Below are 6,590 nucleotides of genomic sequence, written 5' to 3' on the forward strand. Positions count from 1 at the left end.
CCAGCTGTGTGAAGTAATTCGTAGCTATTGGTTTTGATCATTTACGAAAGACCGTGTCAGGCTAGATTAGCCACTCAAAGCATTTTGATATGTATTTGGTTCCTACTTGGAAAGGAATTATTGTAAAGACTTGAAATGGTACTGGTAATTGTCCAATCATTTATTTTGTTTTTCTCCCCAGTGTGACTTGCTTTGAACTTTGGACCTGCCAGTCCTTGACTTGATTATCAAAGTGGATATTAATGTGAACTTCAATACATTTTGGTATAAAGCTTCCTTCCATTAAGGCATGATTATAATTTGTACACAATGAACCAACTACAAAGGAGAAGTCATCTTAAGAAGGGAGGCAGCTGAACCGTGCAGGCCTGTGAAGACCTCATTAGTCAGTCCACTGACATTCACTTAGGCCATGTGTTAACTATACTGTATGGAATGAGTATCTACCCCAACCCTGTACCAGACACATCACAGCTTGGCATCCTAATCAACTGCATCCATAGAGATGAGTTTTAAAGGGATAGATCACTCCAAAATATTTATTTATTTATTTTTAGACCTCTAAAATGGTTGAATGGCATGAGTCCCATGCCATCCGGTGTGTAGCTCCAATCATTTTAATGTCCTGAAAGGGTAATGCACCTGCAGTATTGTTTTATATACAAGCAAATATCAGAAAATCCTCAGAGCGCTTTTACTTGATGTATGAGGTACACGGCACTACATTCCAGTTCATATGCTGAATTGTTATTGAGTTTCATACATGCTTGAGTTTCTTTTCTATGTACAGTTGAAGTTGGAAATTTACATACGCCTTAGCCAAATACTTTTAAACTCTGTTTTTCACAATTCCTGACATTTAATCCTAGTAAAAATTCCCTGTCTTAGGTCAGTTAGATCACCACTTTATTTTAAGAATGCGAAAATTCAGAATAATATTAGAGAGTGATTTATTTCAGCTTCTATTTCTTTCATCACATTCCCAGTGGGTAAGAAGTTTACATACACTCAATTAGTATTTGGTAGCATTGCCTTTAAATTGTTTAACTTGGGTCAACTGTCAAAAGTTTCAGCCTTCCACAGGCTTCCCACAATAAGTTAGGTGAATTTCGACAGAGCTGGTGTAACTGTGTTAGGTTTGTAGGCCTCCTTGCTCACACACGCGTTTTCAGTTCTGCCCACAATTTTCTATAGGATTGAGGTCAGGGCTTTGATGGCCACTCCAATACCTTGACTTTGTTGTTTGTAAGCCATTTTGCCACAACTTCGGAAGTATGCTTGGGGTCATTGTCCATTTTCTAAGACCCATTTGAGACCAAGCTTTAACTTCCTGACTGATTGAGATGTTGTTTCAATATATCCACCAAATTTTTCTCCCTCATGATGCCATCTATTTTGTGAAGTGCACCTGTCCCTCCTGCAGCAAAGCACCCCCACAACATGATGCTGCCACCGCCGTGCTTCAAGGTTGAGATGGTGTTCTTCGGCTTGCAAGCCTCCCCCTTTTTCCTCCAAACACAACGATGGTCATTATGGCCAAACAGTTCTATTTTGTTTTTATGGCGGTTTTGGAACAGTGGCTTCTTCCTTGCTGTGCGGCCTTTCAGGTTATGTCGATATAGGACTCGTTTTACTGTGGATATAGATACTTTTGTACCTGTTTCCTCCAGCATCTTCAGAAGGTCCTTTGCTGTTGTTCTGGGATTGATTTGCACTTTTCGAACCAAAGTACGTTCATCTCTAGGAGACAGAACGCTTCTCCTTCCTGAGCGATAGGACTGCTGGTGTCCCATGGTGTTTATACTTGCGTACTATTGTTTGTACAGATGAACGTGGTACCTTCATGTGTTTGGAAATTGCTCCCAAGGATGAACCAGACTTGTGGAGGTCTACAATTTTTTCTGAGGTCTTGGCTAATTTATTTTGATTTTCCCATGATGTCAAGCAAAGAGACACTGAGGTTGAAGGTAGGTCTTGAAATACATCCACAGGTACACCTCCAATTGACTCAAATTATGTCAATTAGCCTATCAGAAGCTTCTAAAGCTATGACATTATTTTCTGGAATTTTCCAAGCTGTTTAAAGGCACCGTCAACTTAGTGTTTTCTAAATTTCTGACCCACTGGAATTGTGATACAGTGAAATAATTTGTCTAAACAATTGTTGGAAACATGACTTGTGTCATACACAAAGTAGATGTCCTAACCGACTTGCCAAAACAATAGTTTGTTAACAAGACATTTGTGGAGTGGTTGAAAAACAAATTTGAATGACTCCAACCTAAGTGTATGTAAACTTCCGACTTCAACTGTAGATCCAGGGTTAGAAAATGGCTATATTTGCTTTTATTTTGTGAACTCTTTGCCTCATCCTTTATGCTTAAAGAGGCTCTCCCCTCTGACAAGTTGAGCTATGACAGTTACTTGGGACTTGGAAGTCAGTCTTTCAAACCCTCCGTCTTCTTTTTTTCTCCTGCTCTAGTGCATCCTCTGAGTGCACCTGACTGACGGGTTGTTTCAAAGATGTAAGCCGGGAGATATCCAAAGAAAAACAATGTTAAAAATAAACAGGAACCGACAAAACATGTTATTTTACACAGTGGTAAGACCTGCTGGACTCCGGAATGACAGAACTGAGGGAATTCAGTCACTTCGAAAAATACAGCATTTTTTTCTGAATGTAATGAGTCATTCTCTAAGACAGCAACAACTAAAGTTGCTATACTGTGTTGCACTTGAATCATTTCTGCTGTCCAAGTGCTTATATAAAGTTACGGACTGGAACCCTTTTTTCATCACAAAACATGTGGGGTCTGTCTAGAGAAATATCTCAACCACACTCTTACATAACCCTGCCTTGTATACAGAGACAGAAGCTCCACCAGGATATACAGTTCCTTCGGAAAAGTATTCAGACCTCTCCACATTTTTGTTAAGTTACAGCCTTATTCTAAAATGTATTAAATTGTCAATCTACACCCAATACCCCATAATGACAAAGCAAAAACGGGTAATTTTTTTTGCTCATTTATTAAAAATAAACCTGAAATATCACATTTACATCAGTATTCAGACCCTTTACTCTGTACTTAGTTGAAGCACTTTTGGCAGTGATTACAGCCTTGACTATTTTTGGGTATCACGCTACAAGCTTGGCACAACTGTATTTGGGGAGTTTCTCCCCTTCACTGCATATCCTCTCAAGCTCTGTCAGGTTAGATGGGGAGCATCGCTGCACAGAAATGTTCATGTCTCTCCAAAGATGTTCAATCGGGGTCAAGTCCGGGCTCTGGCTGGGCCACTGAATGACATTCAGAGACATTTTCATCAATGATATTTCTGTACTCTGCACCGTTCATCTTTCCCTCAATCCGGACTAGTCTCCCAGTGCCCGCCATTGAAAAACATCCCCACAGCATGATGCTGCCACTACCATGCTTCATGGTGCCAGGTTTCCTTCCGATGTGAGGCTTGGCATTCAGGCCAAAGAGTTCAATCTTGGTTTCATCAACCCAGATAATCTTGTTTCTCATGGTCTGAGAGTCCTTTAGCAGCCTTTTGGCAAACTCCAAGCAGGTTGGCATGTGCCTTTTACTGAGGAGTGGCTTCCGTCTGGCCACTACCATAAAGGCCCGATTAGTGGATTACTGCAGAGATGGTTGTCCTTCTGGAAGGTTCTCCAATCTACACAGAGGAACTCTGGAGCTCTGTCAGAGTGATCATAAGGTTCTTGGTCACCTCCCTGACCTCGGCCCTTCCCTGATTGCTCAGTTTGGCTGGGCGGCCAGCTCTAGGAAGAGTCTTGGTGGTTCCAAACCTCTTCCATTTAAGAATGATGGAGGCCACTGTGTTCTTGGAGAACTTCATTGAGGCAGAAATGTTTTGGTACTCTTCCCCAGATCTGTGCCTTGACACAATCCTGTCTCACAGCTCTATGGACAATCTTTCCAAATCATGTCTAATCAATTGAATTTACCACAGGTGGACTCCAATCAAGTTGTAGAAACAAGGATGATCAATGGAAACAGGATGCACCTGAGCTCAATTGAGTCTCATAGCAAACGGTCTGAATAAGGTATCTATTTTTTTTATTTTTTTTAATACATTTGCAAAAATGTCTAAACCTGTTTTCACGTTGTCATTAATTAAGGGGTATTGTGTGTAGATGAGGATTTTTATTTATTTAAGATATTTTAGAATAAGGCTGTAACAAATAAATGTAGAAAAAGAAAAGGGCTCTGAAAACTTTCCAAATGCACTGTAGGTCGTCTACTGTGGCTCTGTTACTGTGTAGTCCTGCAAAGTTGTGGTGGCTCTGTTACTGTGTAGTCCTGTCAAGTTGTGGTGGCTCTGTTACTGGGTCGTCCTGTCAAGTTGTGGTGGCTCTGTTACTGTGTCGTCCTGTAAAGTTGTGGTGGCTCTGTTACTGTGGCTCTGTTACTGTGTAGTCCTGTAAAGTTGTGGTGGCTCTGTTACTGTGGCTCTGTTACTGTGTAGTCCTGTAAAGTTGTGGTGGCTCTGTTACTGTGTAGTCCTGTCAAGTTGTGGTGGCTCTGTTACTGTGTAGTCCTGTCAAGTTGTGGTGGCTCTGTTACTGTGTCGTCCTGTAAAGTTGTGGTGGCTCTATTACTGTGGCTCTGTTACTGTGTAGTCCTGTAAAGTTGTGGTGGCTCTGTTACTGTGTAGTCCTGTCAAGTTGTGGTGGCTCTGTTACTGGGTCGTCCTGTCAAGTTGTGGTGGCTCTGTTACTGTGTCGTCCTGTAAAGTTGTGGTGGCTCTGTTACTGTGGCTCTGTTACTGTGTAGTCCTGTAAAGTTGTGGTGGCTCTGTTACTGTGGCTCTGTTACTGTGTAGTCCTGTAAAGTTGTGGTGGCTCTGTTACTGTGTAGTCCTGTCAAGTTGTGGTGGCTCTGTTACTGTGTAGTCCTATAAAGTAGTGGTGGCTCTGTTATTGTGTAGTCCTGTAAAGTTGTGGTGGCTCTGTTACTGTGGCTCTGTTACTGTGTAGTCCTATAAAGTAGTGGTGGCTCTGTTACTGTGTAGTCCTGTAAAGTTGTGGTGGCTCTGTTACTGTGGCTCTGTTACTGTGTAGTCCTGTAAAGTTGTGGTGGCACTATAAGAACACACATTACCATAATGCAGTGGATGGAGTGAAGGTCTCTAACTGGGCTCCACTGTACGCCAACTGCTGTGAGATGAGCAACCGCGACACGTACTTATTATTCCACATTGACTTTAAAATGAGCTACCATTGTGCATTTAGCAGCCTGGATGTTATTTATGGTCCACACACAGTGGGAGGGTGATTGGTTGGAATCCGAGGTTTAATCAGAGGTAGCTACACGACGACTAAAGCCCAGCACATGAGAGCACTACAATCCAGGTGTGTGTGTTTTTTGGTATCTGTTTACGTTCACATGAGTGACCTTGTGAACAATGGGGAATGGAGTGATTGTGCACCAGAGGTGTTCACTGAAACAAAGGAAACAGCCATTTGGAAGCAGCTGGGAATGGGAGCTATGTTCAAGCAGAGCTTTAGAGGGATTAATACAGCCTCCTCTATTACTTCCAGAGTTAGTGGACCACTGCTGTGTGGATAACAACAAGGACAGCCACTCATGTTTTGAGAAGGAATCTTCTTACCCTGGAATGACCCCCATCACTGAGTACATGTATTTATTAGACTATGTCATGGTCTTTCTGCAGTATTTCTCCATTCATTTTCCTATTGCCATAAAAGGGGATTCCATGCGAGTAGTTTGTTGTGGCAAATGCTAAAACTGTTCTCCACCGAGGGACAGCCACTGTCAGGGTTCTCCGGGGCTGTCATTGTCTCATTTAGGGTGCATCCAAGGAGGGAGTTGCACAGTGAGTAAACAGACACCTGGGAGGCATCTCTGGGCTCGTCAGACACATGCCAACTAAACCAGACAGTTGGCAAGCCAAGATGAGCTGCAAATAGCAGCTGCCACTGCATAATTGGAACAAATAGAAGTCAGAGAAGCAGAAAGTAGGATGAAACAACAAGAGGTGCCTCGGCTCCATTGGTGGCGGTCCTTTAGCTGACAGGCTGGGGGAGGTGTGTTACAGCATGTACCTGGTCAGGGTTTTTTATGCTTGTGTAACTAACTGCTGTATGCTGTGGGTGCAGTGTTGCTATGGACTGCTGAGCCAGAACCGGAGTAATCAGATGAGAGCTGGAGTGGGGAGGCTCACGTGGAGACACAGCGTCTACCAGGGATTAAAAAACAGGAATCTTGATTGAAGTTCCACTAGTCTCCCTCCGCAAGCGGGATATAAAGGGGCGAGAGAGACACCGAGAGAGAGAGAGAGAGTGACAGAGGGAGAAAGGGAGAGGTGGAGAGGGAGGTACAGCAGTGAGAGAGAGTGGGAGGAAGAAAGAGAGCCAGCGCAGTGCAGGGGGGGAATGAGTGAGAGAGAGGGAGAGACAGGAAGCGTGCCACAGCAACTGAGCCAGAGATGCAGGGAGGGAAAGCGAGTGAGAGGCAGACACAGGCTTGAACAGGAAAAGAGAGCAAGTGGGTGGGGGTCTAAGAAGAAATAAGCGGAATACATTTTTGGGGGGGAGA

Source organism: Oncorhynchus nerka, linkage group LG24 (genome assembly GCF_034236695.1).
Source record: "Oncorhynchus nerka isolate Pitt River linkage group LG24, Oner_Uvic_2.0, whole genome shotgun sequence".
Classification (NCBI taxonomy): domain Eukaryota; kingdom Metazoa; phylum Chordata; class Actinopteri; order Salmoniformes; family Salmonidae; genus Oncorhynchus; species Oncorhynchus nerka.